This window comes from Marmota flaviventris, chromosome 19, assembly GCF_047511675.1.
Source record: "Marmota flaviventris isolate mMarFla1 chromosome 19, mMarFla1.hap1, whole genome shotgun sequence".
In the NCBI taxonomy this organism is placed as follows: domain Eukaryota; kingdom Metazoa; phylum Chordata; class Mammalia; order Rodentia; family Sciuridae; genus Marmota; species Marmota flaviventris.
The window spans coordinates 43170883-43188686 of NC_092516.1; positions in this window are offsets into that span (position 1 = coordinate 43170883).

Sequence of the window (17804 nt, forward strand, 5' to 3'; positions counted from 1 at the left end):
ACTGAGCTTCATTCATTCATAATATAATAGTTGACAAAAAACACATCAGAGTGTCTGTTTTTGAAAAAAAAATGTTCGGTGAATTACTAACAATGCAGCACGATTTTTAAATTTATTATTGGTTCATTATACCCACATCTTACTTACATAGTAAGATTGTTATAATATTCAATAAGTTGTAGCTAAAATCATGAAATACCACATACCATATTGTACAGATTATATAAATTCTCTTATTATTTCTTCATTCTTTTTCACAAATATTTGTCAGGCACTTACTATATGCTAATTTGAAATAAGTTCATGATAATTATTTCAGATATTTTTTTAAAAAAAAACTGCAAGACCTCATTTGAAAAGAGCAATATAGATTTCAGAAGTAACTACTGCTTCTCTAGTGAATAATGTGTATAGAAATCTGCTAAGGTCTTGGGGTATGCAAATATATTTGAGATGCATCAGAGAGTACATATGAAAAAACAGTACTATTTATTATGTTATTTAAATAAAGTGAAATATCATACCAAAGGTTAAAAAAAAATTAACTTTTGGGAAAACAAAAGCAAAAGGGTGGACTAGTATTTGAAATAAGGTAATAATAATTTTTACTATAATTAGTTGTTTCTGAGTCTCATTTCACTCTCTAATTATCTATCCCTTGTGTTAAGAACCCCTAGAGGTGTTAATCTATATAAGGTACATAAATTGTGGTGTGAGGTGTTATTGGAAAATATTAGCATTCAGTGAATAATGCTATCAATTTTCTGTTTTGCAATATTAAAGAACTATTTCAGATTTATTGCAATGGATAGAAAAATTTAGGTGTTCTCTAAAAGTCTGTAACAACCATATTTGATGAACTTTGTGTCATAATGTATAAGAAAAGTTGCTTCCCTACCTCAAACCAGACATCATTGGAATAACCTTGTGTAGTATCAGCACATTCAAGTTTAGATGAGGACTTTTGCTTCTTTTCTCCTTTTACTTCCCACCTACAACATGGCTTATATTTCATAAGCATATTTCTATGCTTGTTCAACCTCTCACACATCTCAGAATTCACTAGAAGGGATCCCTGACAATCTAGAAACAAACATATCTGAGATAGTGTATAGATTAATATATGAAGAAGTTCAAGAAAATATTGATCTGGCCATGAGATGGTGTGGTAACTATATAGAAAGCTAAAAATTGAAATTGAAAGAAATATATTACTCCTGAGAATTACTATGAATCATGTAGTATTTGGAAGCAGATATTTTAAGTAGGAAACTCTTGAGACTGATGTCCACTGCATCTTTTATTTGAATATTTGCTCTGCTTTTGAGGGCCACCAGATTTTAGCCAGTAAACTTTTGGCTTGATATAGCATAATCAAAAAGCCCAGCATTCTGTTTTTATACTTAGGCATGGATTACTAAACATTCATTGAGTTTTTGCACAGACTTTTCCCTTATTTTAATATAACTAGCCCATTAGTCTTGTCACATTCAAATTCATTCATTCTTCAAAAAGTCATTTAATTAAATTCCCTATTGTCTTTAAAATAAAAAAATCAACCTAAAATAATTTCTATACTGTAAAGCATTTTATTGTAGTATCTAGAATCTTTATAACTACTAAGAAATGGCATTCTATGTCTCATTTTTACCATTGTCTCTCTAATATTACTTTCATTATAATTTGAGTATGTCCCCCAAAACTCATGTGTTTGGAACTTAGTTTCAAGGGGAGAGAGTTGGAAAATAGTGGAATGTTTAAGAAGTGAGATCTAGTAAATTGTGGTTAGATCATTGGGGGAGATGTTCTTGGAGAGGGTTAATGTAACTTTCATGGGGCACAACATAGTTCTTATTAAAGCCGGTTGTTATAAAAGAGCAAGTCTTTTTTCTGAATTTCTCTGACTTCCTGTCTCATTATGTTCTCTCTACCTCTCAGATGAGCCCTCACCATAATGCCACCTCATGTGTAATGCAGGTGAAGGAGCTGTCACAGGAGCTGAGAAGTTTCTAATACAGTGCACTTAAATCTTCAGAACTATGTACTCAAAACTATATTTTTATTTATTTATAAGTTGTAGTTGGACAAAATACCTTTGTTTTATTTATTTATTCATTTTTATGTGGTGCGGAGAATTGAACCCAGCTTCTTTCATGTGACAGGTGAGCACTCTACCACTGAGCCACAACCCCAGCCTCTCAGAAAATATTTTTATGCATTTATATCTCTTTTTATACATTGACCTGCTTCTGGTATTTTTCTATAACATTATAAAACAGACTAAAAGAACCTCTGTGTCTTATTTCTAAAGAAGACAGGTGAGACTTTGCAATGTATTATCAAAAAATTCAATTCGGTAAAAGCTTTAGAATAAAAACTGTTATTCATTCACTAAGTGAATGACTTTAGTGAGTGATTAAATATCTTTGTGTCTAAGGCATCTTACTATGAGAGTGAGTAGAACATCTAAGATTACATTTTAAAAGCTCTGGTGTACTTTAGATGGTAATGGCTTAGCATTTCTGATTCTTATTTGTTTTTATATTTCAAAGGTGATATCTTGTATTTCTTATATTCCTCATGGTGATTAGGTTAATGTATTGCCATTTACTTTGTGACTCAAATATGTGGAATTTGTTTTGTTTAGTAAAGCAAAAGCAAGAGTGGTACCTCAGAATATAGCAAAGACTATTTGAGAATGTTTTTATTTTTAATGGGAAGAATTGTCTCATTGCTAATGATTATAGAGGGAATTTACATCTTGATGACACCCATTAATCAGAAATAGTCTGAATTGACTAGATCAAAACCATTAGAAAACCATGAATAAAGAGGCAGATTAAAAAAATAGGTTTGTCCAGCACCATTTTGAGTCTCCTATTAGAGTACAAATTATAGTATTTTTTTTTCTTACCAGTGAAAGGACTTAAACACATGTAGCTGCATTTTACGCCTCCTGTAATCATACAAGTCACCATCAATCATAATACCATTGTAGGAAGAGAAATGTAGATCTTCACAGGCAGAACAATCAAATACAAAAAAGTGAAATTTGCCTTATGCAAAAAAAGACCTCATTATTTATGCCATACTTCTTTTAGGTCCCAGGTTCCATATCTTTGAGCTCAAGATATTCAACCAGAAGAAAGTGGATTTGTTTTTTGCTAGATGAGTTAAGAACTGATATAATTAGATTATAGAGTAAACATATTTTGATTTGGGATTCAGTTGTTTCAATTATGATGGCTTGCCCAGGAAAGCAATGCAGGAAATTTTGTCCTCCACTTCACCCAAATTGTATGGAAAAATTACTATTTGTTTAAATTAAAAGTGGAAGCCACAGGCAATCTACAGCAGGTATTGAAATTTCATGATGAGACATCAAACTGTAGTTGTTTTTCTCATGTTTTTGTATCATTGATTGCTGTGGATTTTGAATATTTTAAATATAAAAACTATATTTAAAAAATAAACATTAATATTCTTTTGTATTTTAAGGTAATTTTAAGGCTCATAGCCTAAGGTCATAATACCCAGTATAATTACCTCATATTTTTCTAATGTAATCCCAAGACAAAGGAGTTGGGATATATTTTTCATGAAAAAAAAAATATTTTTACTAACTAAAATTATGTTGTTCCATGTATCATACTTTTCTATGCAGTATATGTTTGGCCTTAAAATTAATAGAAGTAAATGCCTTGATCTGACTGCCAAAAGGTTTATATTATCTTGTCCTGGTGAATATTGTGGCAGAATATATAGAGGATGAAACAGAAAATATCTGAAATTGTGTATTTTTGAGGCTGGAAACTGTTGAAAGGTACATCATTGTTATTAATGAAAAAGACTGACTGAAAACAGCAATGTTCTTTAAGCGTACATACGTGAACAAAGTCTTTGTTAAGCAAAAATGCCCTGTGCAGCCAGGGATAGCTGAAATACATTATACTTAGACTCTGGTAATCTCAGTTCTTTTTTTTTTTTTTAAACTCTAACTAGTAAATTTTTCTAGCTCAATAAATTTCTCTCTATTCCTTTTCTTGCTTTTTAAAACCAGAGGAGGAATACTTGTCTTTTTTAACTTTCTGGATTGTTTCCCCAATTTTACTGCAATAAAATATGCAGAAAACTTTTAGAAAATATTACAAAGCATACAAATGGAAGTGAATTATCTTTGCTTACTTTGTGACTCTTTTTCATTCAAATGTTCTTGTAGCTCAAAGTGGGTAACTTATCATTCTTCAATTACCTTTAACTGATTATATGTCCATTATTGCCCTAGCATTTGGAAACCACACTTCATCCACTATTGGTCTCTTGCTTAAGTCTTTACAAGTTTTTATTTATATATTGTTGTGTGTTGATCCAATTGATTTTACTTCTCATTTAAAGTAGTTTCATGTATAATTAAATTGGTATAAATATGTCTATATTGGAGAGTGCACAATGTCCCCAGATCTTGTTCTTAGGCCTTTGTTGCTGTAAACTCAGTTCTTCATGAATTATATGTAATGTTAATAAAATTGTGAATGATATTCAATATGATTTTTGCATGGATTCTGTGTATAAGAAGCTTTTGCCCCATTGTACCTGAAAAGCCAACATTTTATGATAAGAAACTTAATCTTTACATACAACCTTCTCAGTTTACCTCTTACTACTTGGTCCTCAGAAAATGAGACTATAAAACATAGCTCATTGATTATTTTGTCATAAGTATAAGGCCTCACTCAACCTTGACTCCACATCCATTTCTCTAATTTCTGCCCTGAAATAACACAACCTATAGAATAACAAGGACATCAGAATTTACTAATGTACATGAAAACACTGATCATTGACCTCATTCCATGAAAAATGAAATGTCTCCGATGAGGATGAAGTCTAGAAAGCCATTATGCACAAAATAAAGATAAAGCTCTTCTTTCATGTAAGAGCTATCTTTAAGTTTGTGGAAATTCAGTCTATTCAAATCACTAGTAAATGTTAAAATGTTAAAAAGTTAAAATTTTAAAATTTATAAATCAAGATATGAAAATCTGGGGCTTATTTTCCTATATCTACATCCTTCTTATAACTCTTAATTTCAACATAAATACAAACAGAAAAAAATAATGATCTGACTTATGCAAATTGTATTCCACATTAAGTTTGATTAAAATGTGTAAAAGTATTAACAGATGCTAGAGTATTATTCACTCAACAGTATGTTTTACTGTTACATAGAACATTTAGTCAAGTGGAACACTATGATGTCTGTCATTTAACAACAGGATGCAATACATGAGTGTTAACACATAAACAAATATTCAGTTTTAAAGACATATTGCATACATAAGTTAAATATAGGTTAAAAAATTCACTGTAAACCTGGCATGATGGTCCATGCTTGTAATCCAAGCAAATTGGGAAGCTGAGTAATTTCAGAGATTTAAATTCAGCCTCAGCAACTTAGTGTGGTTTCAAGCAACTTAGCAAGACAGTCTCAGAATTTGAAAAAGTGGAGAGAGGGCTTAGGAATGTGGCTCAGTGTATAAAAATACCTAAACTTAAACTGAAATACAAAAAAAAAAATAAAGTTTAATATTACACTTGAGTGTTAAACATCAAAAATAGATTTCATATAATTATTTTCTCAGTATTCAAAAGTGAAATAGTAATTTTTGATTTAGAAAAACAATTATATTCTTTCAAAGTTGAGGTTTCTTCACTATGCATATATGATATTTCCACAAAATAACTTGATAATGCTTAATAAATTTAAGCAAAATTTAAAGACAACTACTTGTTTTCTAAACTTAAATGAGTTCTGTATTTTACTGATCCTCATATACATCAAGGTGTAATATATAGATAATAACTTTACTATACTCTAACATTTATTATAAATGTTTCATTGTTATATAAGGCATACATTTTGTACAAAATCTGTTCAATGTTCACTACTAGTATGAGTTTTCAGATGTTCTATGATTTAAAATTTAAGTACATTTTGGAAATATTATTTAACTTTTTAGAGTTTCTGGGCATAATAAGCAGTGTTTAAGAACATGTAGCTACATTTTTTTTTTCCATTTGTATTTTCTCTAACTAGTATGTATCCACAGATGCTGAGTATTGCTGAATAAATTTTAGAGGCATTGTCACATTGTCAATTTTCACATTACAAAATTTTCTCTATGCCATGGTTATTGTGTTGAGGATTAAATGTTGTCCCTTTCTTAGAGTAATGGTACAATGGTCTCATTTGCAGAGCTTCTCTCCAGTGTGTTTTCTCTGATGTCTAGTAATATATGATATATAATTTAAAATGTTTCTACATTCTCTACATTTAGATGTATTCTTTCCAGAATAAGTAGCCTAGTGGTGAAAAGAATTGATTTCTTATTAAAAACTTTGCTGCATTGTTTCAATTTGTAGGGATTCTTTTCTGTATAAATTCTGTTGTTAATAAGGTTTAGTCTTTCTTTTTTTAAGTGTTTACTTTTAAGTTGTAGTTGGACACAATACCTTTATTTCACTTATTTATTTTTATGTGGTGCTGAGGATCGAACCCAGGGTCTCAAACATGCAAGGCTAGCACTCTACCACGGAACCACAACCCCAGCCCCAAGATATAGTCTTTCTTTAAAAGTATTATTACTTTATTCACATTTCACATTCACCAGGATATCTTCTGCTGTGGTGAATAAAGTTTTATTTTTTATTAAATGCTTTTCCACATTATTCACTTTTGTATGGCTATTCTCCAGTGTGAGTTCTGTTGTGGTGAATAAGGCCTGTTTTATTGCTAAAAGCTTTGCCACGTTCCTTATATTTGTAAGGTTTCTCTCCAGTGTAAATTCTTCTGTGGCACATAAGGTGTAATATTTGAGTAAAAACTTTGTCACATACTTTGCATTTGTGAGGCTTCTCCCAAGTGTGAGTTCTGTTGTGGCAAATAAGCTGTGATTTTTGACTGAATGCTGTGCCACATTCTTTACATTTGTAAGGCTTCTCTTTAGTGTGAGTTCGTCTGTGGCAAATAAAGCCTTATTTTTGAGTAAAAGCTTTGCCACATTCTTTACATTTGTAGGGCTTCTCTCCAGTGAGTTCTGCTGTGGTAAAGAAGGTCTATTTTTGACCAAAAGCTTTGCAACATTCTTTACATTTGTAGAGCATCTCGCCACTGTGATTTCTGCTGTGGTGAATAAGGTTTGATGTGTCACCAAAAGCTTTGCCACATTCTGTACATTTGTAGGGCTTCTCTCCAATGAGAGTTCTTCTGTGGTAAATAAGGTGAGATTTTTGACCAAACGCTTTGCCACATTCTTTACATTTGTAGGGCTTATCTCCAGAGTGGGTTCTGCTGTGGCAAATTAGGAGTGATTTTTGACCAAAAGCTTTGCCACAATCTTTACATTTGTAGAGCTTCTCTCCAGTGTGAGTTCTGCTGGGGCAAATAAGGTGTGATTTGTGACCAAAATCTTTGCAACATTCTGTACATTTGTAGGGCTTCTCTCCAGTGTGAGTTTTTCTGTGGCAAATAAGGTTTTATTTTTCACCAAAAGCTTTGACACATTCTTTACATTTGTAGGGCTTCTATCCAGTGTGAGTTCTTCTGTGGCGAATAAGGTTTGATTTTTGACCAAAAGCTTTGCCACATTCTTTACATTTGAAAGGCTTTTCTCCAGTGTGAGTTCTGATGTGGCAAGTAAGGTATGATTTTCGACAAAAAGCTTTGCCACATTGTGTACATTTGTAGGGCTTCTCTCCAGTGTGAATTCTCCTGTGGCAAATAAGGTCTGATTTTTGACCAAAAACTTTGCCACAATCTTTACATTTGTAGGGCTTCTCTCCAGTGTGAGTTCTGATGTGGTAAATAAGGTGTGATTTTCGACCAAAAGCTTTGCCACATTGTGTACATTTGCAGGGCTTCTCTCCAGTGTGAGTTCTTCTGTGGCAAATAAGGTCTGATTTTTGACCAAAAGCTTTGCCACAATCTTTGCATTTGTAGGGCTTCTCTCCAGTGTGAGTTCTGATGTGGCAAATAAGGCTTGATTTTTGACCAAAAGCTTTGCCACAATCTTTACATTTGTAGGGATTCTCTCCCATGTGAGTTCTCCTGTGGCAAATTAGGAGTGATTCTAGACTGAAAGCTTTGCCACATTCTTTACATTTGTAAGGCTTCTCTCCCGTGTGAGTTCTGATGTGGCAAGTAAGGTGTGATTTCTGACCGAAAGTCTTGCCACATTCTGTACATTTGTAGGGCTCCTCTCCAGTGTGAGTTCTGCTGTGGTAAATAAGGTGTGATTTTTGACCAAAAGCTTTGCCACAATCTTTACATTTGTAGGGCTTCTCTCCAGTGTGAGTTCTTCTGTGGTGAATAAGGTTTGATTTTTGACCAAAAGCATTTCCACATTCTTTACATTTGTAGGGCTTCTCTCCATTGTGTTTTCCTCTGTGGTAAATAAGACCTTTTTTTTTACTAAAAACTTTGCAACATTCTTTATATTCGTAGAGCTTCTCTCCAGTATAAATTCTCTGGTGATGAACAAGGCCTGATTTTTTATATGATTTCTGTTGTTCACTCTCACTTGTAGTTTTCCATATTTTCTTTTGTGGTAAATAGTCAAGATCACAACTTTCATATTTTGCACTTATCACTTCATGTAATATATGTTTTAGGCCCTTTTCTGGTGAATATTCTTGGATATGATTAGGAGTCATGGCTGAAATAAACAAAAATTTAAAAAAATAATACCTATTAGACTGGGATAAATATATTTTGCATACATAACATGAAATTAAGGTAAAATAAGTACATCAGGAGTGTAGCAGATTAGTAAGTCCAAAGTCACCATAAATCCAAAAAATATATTAGTTCAATAAAAATGTACAGAAAAAAAATTACCTTGGGAATATTATCCAAATTCTTGTAGAGACCACAGTATCCAAGAGGAGTACATCATTAAGAAGAGTAATATAATAAAGTGTAGAAAATAATCTTTAACACCCTTTTGTCCTTCATAAGATAGTATTGGGTATTTAGGAAATATCTACCAGCTACCTTCACTGTCAGTAGAATAAGAGAAATGTAAAACATATACAAACATTTCCGGGTTTTTCAAAGTGTGTCCAAAAAATGATTTTTGTCTACCATGACATAGAGACATGAAAATAACTAGTAGATTTTGAGTGATAATACCATAAATATTCAACAAGGGCAAAGAGGCAATGGACTCTTAAAAAGAAATATGAGCAAAAAAATAACTGAGAAACATACATATATGTAAAAAAAATTTTTTGTAACAACATTTTAAAAGATGATAAAAACCTTGCATAGCCTGTGGCCATAATATTTGGATGAATTCAACACATGACAATCAAGTATAATAAATTGATTTTTATATTTTTACATTCGTGTGATATGAGAAATTCCTTTATTGACAAATACAACTTTGTTTATTTATAAATATATCATGGTAATTTATACTATATATACAAGGTAAAATGACTAAATAGAATGAATTAACAATCATTATTTCATATAATTATCAATTTTGTTCTTACAATGTATTGTTTTCCTTCTACTAGTATTTATGAAGAACATAATACACTCACTATGTGGTAAAATAAAACTCTTGACCCTATTATGCTCAATAAAATAAAAATATGGAGACTTTTACTATAATATCAACCCTAAGCAAAACACAGTGCCTGGTGACAAAATTTTGCTCACTAAATTTCTGACTTCCACATGTGAATCAAATGCTCCTACCACTTAATATCTGCATGCCAACTTTCACTTAATTCAAAGTCCTTCATATATTTCTTATAACACTTTAAGAGACAAAATGTTTTATAACTAAATAATAATAGTATATAAGTACATATTTTTAAACATTTGACATTGATGGGCACACACATTGAGTACCTAGCTTTAATACTGAGAAAAATGTTGGCACTAAACACAAAAGCAGGGGTATCTCTTCAATTTTCTGATTTAATTGTTCATGGATACATACTTAGTACTGGCAATTCTGGATCTTTATGTCATCCAACTTTTAATGTTTCATGTGTAATGCTTGAGATTACCCCAAAAATTCTATATCACAAACTACAACACAAGTCTTTTTAAAATTGTTTGAGCCATGCTCTTTCTAAATATCTGTGACTTCTCTCATACAAGACGTACTTTTGCATGACCTCCCAATTAGCAAATATTACAAAGATGCAGCACTGTTCTTGCCTATTTTTATTTATTTAAAAGTTTTTATACTTTTTTCCCAAAAATGGAGTATATAATCTACTGATGGCTCCTTTAATGAACAAATGAAAAATAGTACAGCAAATATAAACAAAGAGAAGCATGGCTAAATCCAAGAGACATAAAAACAAAAATAAAACATTAAGAAATTAACATTAGGATACTGACAGTTATGAATTACTCAAAGAACACTAAATAACTATTTAAAAAAAGTTTAGAGACTGAAATTGAAAAATATTAACATCAATGAGCACAATGTTTATGTGAATAATTCTTTACGAAAAATGAGAGGGGCATTCCTAGTGTGCAAATCTGAAATTCAACAAATATGGTAGAGGCTTATCAAGCAGTACCAAGTTTAAGACAAGTCTAAGCAACTTGTAAAATACTGTAAAAATTAAAAATCTATAGGATATATAAAGAGAAGTGGGATATATGTATGTGTATATATATATATATATATATATATATATATATATATATATATATATATATATAAAAGAATCCAAGCATGCCACAATAAAATAACAATGATCCAGAAATTAAATCACGAAACAAAATAAAAAATATTTAAAAATTACAAAGTAGAAGTATAATGATTTATTCACTTCAAAATATTTATGATTACTAATGCATTATTGCAAAACACAAAACAAAAGAAAAAATTTAATAACAGAATTGAATCTACAATAGAAAACGTGAAGTAAGTTCCATCAGAGAGCATGGAAAGAAACCAAGCATGATCTGCTCCTAGATGCCCTATTTGTTTAAATATGGATAATGCTCCTGCCTTTACATCTCATCCTTTTGCACAATTTTTAATCAGTGAGATATAGTTTTAAATCATGAAATTTCTCATAATTTTTTGGATGAGCTTTTGTTGAGTGCACAAATTGTATCCTAATACTTGCCTTTTAAAACAGAAACAAACAAAGATCTAGCCTCTATTATATTAATATGCATTAAATATTGTATTATTTACAGTTAATGTGCTCAATATACAACATAAAGTTAATACTCAAAATTGGTCATCTGCATTGAATAGATATTTTATTCTCAAACAGCCATTACCAATAAAATTATGTAATATATGAGGTTCCACCTGACCAGCATGACAAGCTCCTATGGTTTTGCTCACATGGGGAAAAGCATAGACTGCTACACTTATGCTAACATGTCCTGTTTGGAATCTAGCTTCATGCTTGAAAAATAGCAATTACAAATGTACATCAGTGACTTCACAAGCTGATTTCTAAGTTTCATTTAACCCTGGAAGATAAGAGTTCATCTTCAAAAGAGGAGAAACATTAAAAGAGGACCCCACAATACTTAAATTCTAGTTACTTGTTGAGATATAAAACCATCAACAGCCTCAGCTCAACAGGTGTTGGCTAAAATGGGGTTAGAATGTACTCTAGATAACTTTGTTACTGCTTTGATTGCTAAACTCACACAAAACTCTGTAAATGCTTTGGTCTTAACAACAATTTTGCTCTGTTTTTGTACACCAGCTCTGGGAAATTCAGTACTGCCAGATCCTGGACTTCAAGAACCCATTACAATATCTTGACTCACTTGCATAAAATTGTTATACACCTGCAAAAATATCTCATGGTATTCATTGTTGTCTTAGCAGAATAATGTGTCCTTACCATCCACATAGTATGTAATAGGTCAAAATCCTGTGTAATTTATTCATGAAAGATCTATTCCTCTTGATAAAAAGTGTGATGATTCAGTGAAGCTTCTCTCTAAGGCAGAATTTAACGCTTTGACATTCTCCTTGCTGAGTTTACCTGGACTAGCTCTATGGGCTTAAAAAACTACTATGAAACTCGCCTATGCTATCATAAACAGTACTAGTCATGCCTCCATGGATGTAAATATGCTTAATGAAGAACAAAAACAACATTGTCAAGCCATACTTGACAATTATGCTGCAATTGATTGTCTGTTATTGTTACATCATAAAGAATATCAGAAGTTTAATACCATGAGTTCCTTCAATTAAAGTTATAATAGTAATTTTATTTCAAAAAACTTAGATTAACTTAAAGATATCATTAATAGGGTTCAACAAGATGATGGATTTTGGACTTGTTGGATTGGTTAACTTCATATTTACTCAATTTCATCTGGGTCAAAAATATTCATAGGTGGATGTTTACTGATGTTGGAACTTGCTGTTGTCTATGTCTGCCCTATTTTTTGCCCCCACCAGCATTAAGGAGATAAGTAATATTATTTATTCAAAAGGCCTTAAAAAAGAGGGAGGTATTAGGTATTCTGATCTTGGAATAGACAGGAAAGTGTGGGGGTGATTGTAACTGGCACCCTGCATCCCACAATTGTAATGCCCAGCAGTTTCTCCCTGAAGATATTAAGACAACTCTACAGGTGTACTATCTAGTTTCTGTGGTAATGTCCTTAGGGAGAAGGGGCTCTATATTTGTATTAATTGTACCTAATCTTGGTTAGCTAGCACATGGGGTTAAAGAAACACTGGGTTAGAATGTAGTCATGGTATCAGAAGCTATGTAATTCTGGGGGATTATATGTGCAGCTGTTAAGAGGGGTGGCCAGTTTTTTTTTTTTTTTTTTCTTTTTTTCCTTTTCACTGTGTGTGCGTTTCTCTCTTCTGTTTGCTCCTTTAAAGTTTCCTCACAAGAAGATTTTAAACAGATCATGCTGGCCCTCACAACAAAAGCTAAGTTTTGATGGTTAATCTGAATAAACTGGGACATCACTAAAGAAGAAAACAGAACAACAAGGAATCTGAAAATGTGATAAATATAGGGCAGTATGTGCTCAATGATTACAATCAAAATAAATAAACCTAAGCTTCTGAAAATTTCTTCTGCTGGGTGACTACTCTTTCAACATTTTTTAGTTTGGTTTTCTTCTTGACATTTGAATGACTCAACTGTGCCCGCTGCTATGTGTAGTCTACAATAGTTTACATCACTAAATTATACTAGGTACTACTTATCTAAAGTGAAGGATGTGCAACACAAAGAGACAGATTAAAGAGTAAAATTATATATATACATCTATATATATATATATATATATATATATATATATATATATATATGAGAGAGAGAGAGTAAAATATCTGTACTAAAAATGTCCTTTTTTTTGAAACACAAATCTGAAACTCATTTTTATAGAGAAGTTCCCAGAAGATACTCTGCAACAGAAGTAAATTAAATAATAATTAGTAATTAATAATTTTAAAGGGAAGTTAAACTTACCCAGGAAAGCCAAGTTTCTATAGTTCTCTAGCATCACATCTCTATATAAATTTTTCTGAGCAGGATGAAGGCATTCCCACTCCTCTTCAGTAAAATCAATGGCTATATCCATAAATGTTAACAGTTCCTAAAATAAGAATAGGTAAATAAATAACATATTGACCACAGGAATATTTGCACAGTCTGTAATGTAAATACAGTTGAAATTAGAGTTAGTAGACTATCATGTAGGTAGTTTTTTGGAACACAATTATACTATTATCTACTTCTGCAGAAAAAGTGATTTAAGTTCAAAAAAGTATACATACTCCACATTTATGAAACACAATATAAAACTCAGGCATTATCACAAAAATATATATTTTGTAATTTTTTATTTCTTGATCTAAATTATACATATTTTCAGATGAGAAAATCATGGTAATTAAGAACGGGAATTTTCAAATTTTAATTGTACAACCACTAATCAGAAATTTACTAATGTGTAGAATCTTATATGTTATTTCTCTGATAGAGCTGACTATTCTGAATGTGTAGTGAGATCTCTAGTAAGAGAAATTTTGAAATGCAACAAGGTAGGCAGAGCACTTAATGGAAATATTTAATAGTTTATTTAAGTTCAAATATTTTATGGTTTTTATGTGTTATTAATATGAAAAATAGCAACAACAATCCTGTTTGAATTTTTCCTTTTTATAATTTTAACATTTTTAACATACAAAATTATATATATATATATATATATATATATATATATATATATATAGATATATATATAGATATATATACAAACTTTGATCGATGTGTATATTGTATGATATTTATAATAGAATATATATATATATATATATATATATATATATATATATATATATATATCTTCAAACAAATATAATTTGTTTTTGGTTTTTTTTTTAATTGGTTCTTTCTAGTTCTACCTGACAGTAAATTGATTTTTATGGTATTATGCAAGCATGGGATATATCTTATCCTAATTAAAATCCTGTTCTTGTTGGTGGCTACAATGGTAGGATTCACTTACAGATATATATATATATATATATATATATATATATATATATATATATATATATATATATATATATATATATATTATATTTCTATCCTTGTCCCTTTTATTTATTTATTTATTTACTTATTTATTTTTGTTTACCATTGTGCAATCACTGATCTTCTTTTCTTACCCTTCCCCACTTTATAAGATTTAGATTTCACATATCAGCAATAACTTTCAATATTTGGTTTTAAAGAAATGGTTTGTTTTACTTAGCATAAAATCTCCAGATTCTTCCATTTCCTGGCAAATGTCATAAAGTCATTCTTCTTTATGTCTGATTCATAGTTTATTGTGTACATAAGCAATATTTTTTATCCTGTCATCATTGAATGGACCCATTCATCATTGAATGGTTGGTTTTATAGCTTAGCTATTGTGAATTGTGCTGCTAGAAATGTTAATGTGGCTGTGTCAATGTAGTATGCTGATTTTATGTCCTTGGGCATATACAGTGCAGTCAAAAACTGGGTAAAATTGTGGTTCCATTTCTTTAACAATATCCATACAGGTTATTATGTTTCACAGCTGGAAAAATTGGAATTCATCTATACCTGAGGTGAAAATAAAACATACAAAAAAATTATTAAGCCATAAAATGACTAGAATTTATTATCAAATCGTACATCCCAATAAAAAGTAAAATTCAAAAACTAAAAGTAATGAAAGTCTTAAGCAAAAGAGCAAAATTAGAAGCTATTAAAGATAAACATAACACAGAGTTACCAGTATCAATGTTGGTGCTTTTAAAAAGCAAATGAGCCCAGTCTAGTGATGGACAACTGTAGTTCCAGTGACTGAGGAAGATAAGAAAAAAGGATCATAAATTCTAAGACAATATTATATATAATATTGTCTTATATATATTGTACTGAGCATCTTAGGGAGGCACTTAGCAACTCAGTAATACTCTGTCTCTAAATAATATATATATATATATATATATATATATATATATATATATATATATATATAACGACTGAGGATGTGGCTTTATTGTTAAGCACCCCTGGGTTCAATCTTCAGTACAAATTTTTTAGAAAACAAATACAATTAAAAAAGCACTAGCAAATTTGAAAATTCAATGAATAAAAATTATATCAATTATACAGTATATAATTGCAAATATAGGCATATATAATGATTTCTCACTTTATGGAAATACACTCTGGAAAATTTATCCTAAGAATCTTCTGCAATTTTCCAATACTCTGGGTGCAATGATAGAATCTAGATGGTATAGACTAGTACATGGCTAAGATATTTGCTAGATCCATGGTTGTACATAAAGTCTACTGCTGACCAAAATACCATGATGCCACATGATTGATGTTACGAAGTAAAATCAATCAGGGTAAACCTCATAATAAAATAAATGGTGGAACTACAGAAAACACCAACAGCAAAACTCTTAAAACATGCCAAGATATTGGGAAAAGAGTGTGATAATAAAATGCTATTTTATCCCTTCACTCATAAAACATAACAACATATTTTGACACATTAAATGCTGAATATAAGTTATTACTAAATAATACTGAAATATATAAGAAAGTACAAAGCTCAAAAGTTTACATACAAAAGGTAGGGTTCATATGATGGTGCACACCTGAAATATCTACTATTCTGGAGTCTAAGGCATGAAGTTCAAAATTTAAGGCCAACTGAAGAAATTGAGCAAACCCCATCTGGAAATAAAATTTAAAACAGAGCTGAGAATATGCTCAGCATTAAGACACTTTGGTTGAATCCCTAATATCACAAAAGAAAAAAAAAATAGTTTTTTTTGTTTTCAAAATTATACAATATAATAGACTTAAACTTATGAATTACAAAATATTAATACAAAAAAAATCTATTCATCAAATGATTACATTAAAAGCTGCAAAACTGACAAGTTAAAAATAAGCCCTAATTTCCTCACATATAATCAAACACTTATAAGAAGAAGAAATACAACAGAATGCATAAGAAAAAAAAATTCTTGAAGAGTCACTTTAAAAAGGATATATCTAACTTTTCAATTATCATAAAACCTCAAAATCTTTAGAAATTAGGTAACATTGAATAAAATCACATCATATAGATGAATTAAATAGTATTGATGAATATGTGGAATAAATGCATTCACAAAAAAGGAAAATAATAATTTAACCTTTATTATCCATTTGTAGAAACTGTTTTGTAATCATATGTATATGATACACCCACAGAGGAAACAGAGACTAAAATTACAGCAACTGTTCATGAGAGTACATCCACATTCTTCCAGAGTTGAAACCAAGGGGCATGGCTAAAGAGGAAGAAATAATTATTAAATTTTGTAAAATGTAAATTCTAGGAGCTAGAATTTTTGTTGATGTATTATATCCAGTTTGACAAATACTATAAAATACCATGTATGTTTTATGCTGATGTCACATGAATGTTGCATTTCATATGCAGTATTTGAGAAAATAAAAATAAAAATACAGAAAATATTCAACATATTTACAAAGGATAGAACTATTATAAAAATGATCATTTTTCCCAAGGTACCCTTTAATAATAACTGGTCATAATTTTACCATTCTTTGCTTTTTGTGAAAGAAGAAATCAAAGCAAAAACTTCTAAAATTTTCCTGGAAAGATGAATGTATATAAAATTAGACAAGTACTCTCTCACATGTAAGAACAAATGTACTAGTGATCATTACCTGACATTAATGCATGTTATAATACTAAAACAGTGTAGTAATTTTAAGATAAAAAATCACAATACAGAAAACTACATAGGGCAGTTCATATGTATGCAAATATCTTTTTATTGTTCATTATTATAAGTATATAAATCAAAACATATCAATAAAATATTTAATGTTAATGAATGCTACAATCCAACTTCAAGGTAGATGTTAGAATAAAAGGCATAGATTACAAAAGCGACTTGTGTGCAGAATGTGTGTGACACTGGAATTATACACAAGCATCCACCAAAGAGCAGATATAAAGAGAGATAATTTTAAAAAATAAAATAAAAATAAATAAAAGCAGAATATAAGCCTACCTCCATTTATGGATACACCAAATAAATATATACTCCTGTTTTGAGTCCTTCTAAAAACTGTAAAGGAATTAGAGGCACACAAATTGGAAAACTGAAAAAAAAAAAATATCGACCAAGATGAGATAAGTAGAATGCACTTGAAGATTTTTCTGATTTGAGCAATATGCAAAATTACTG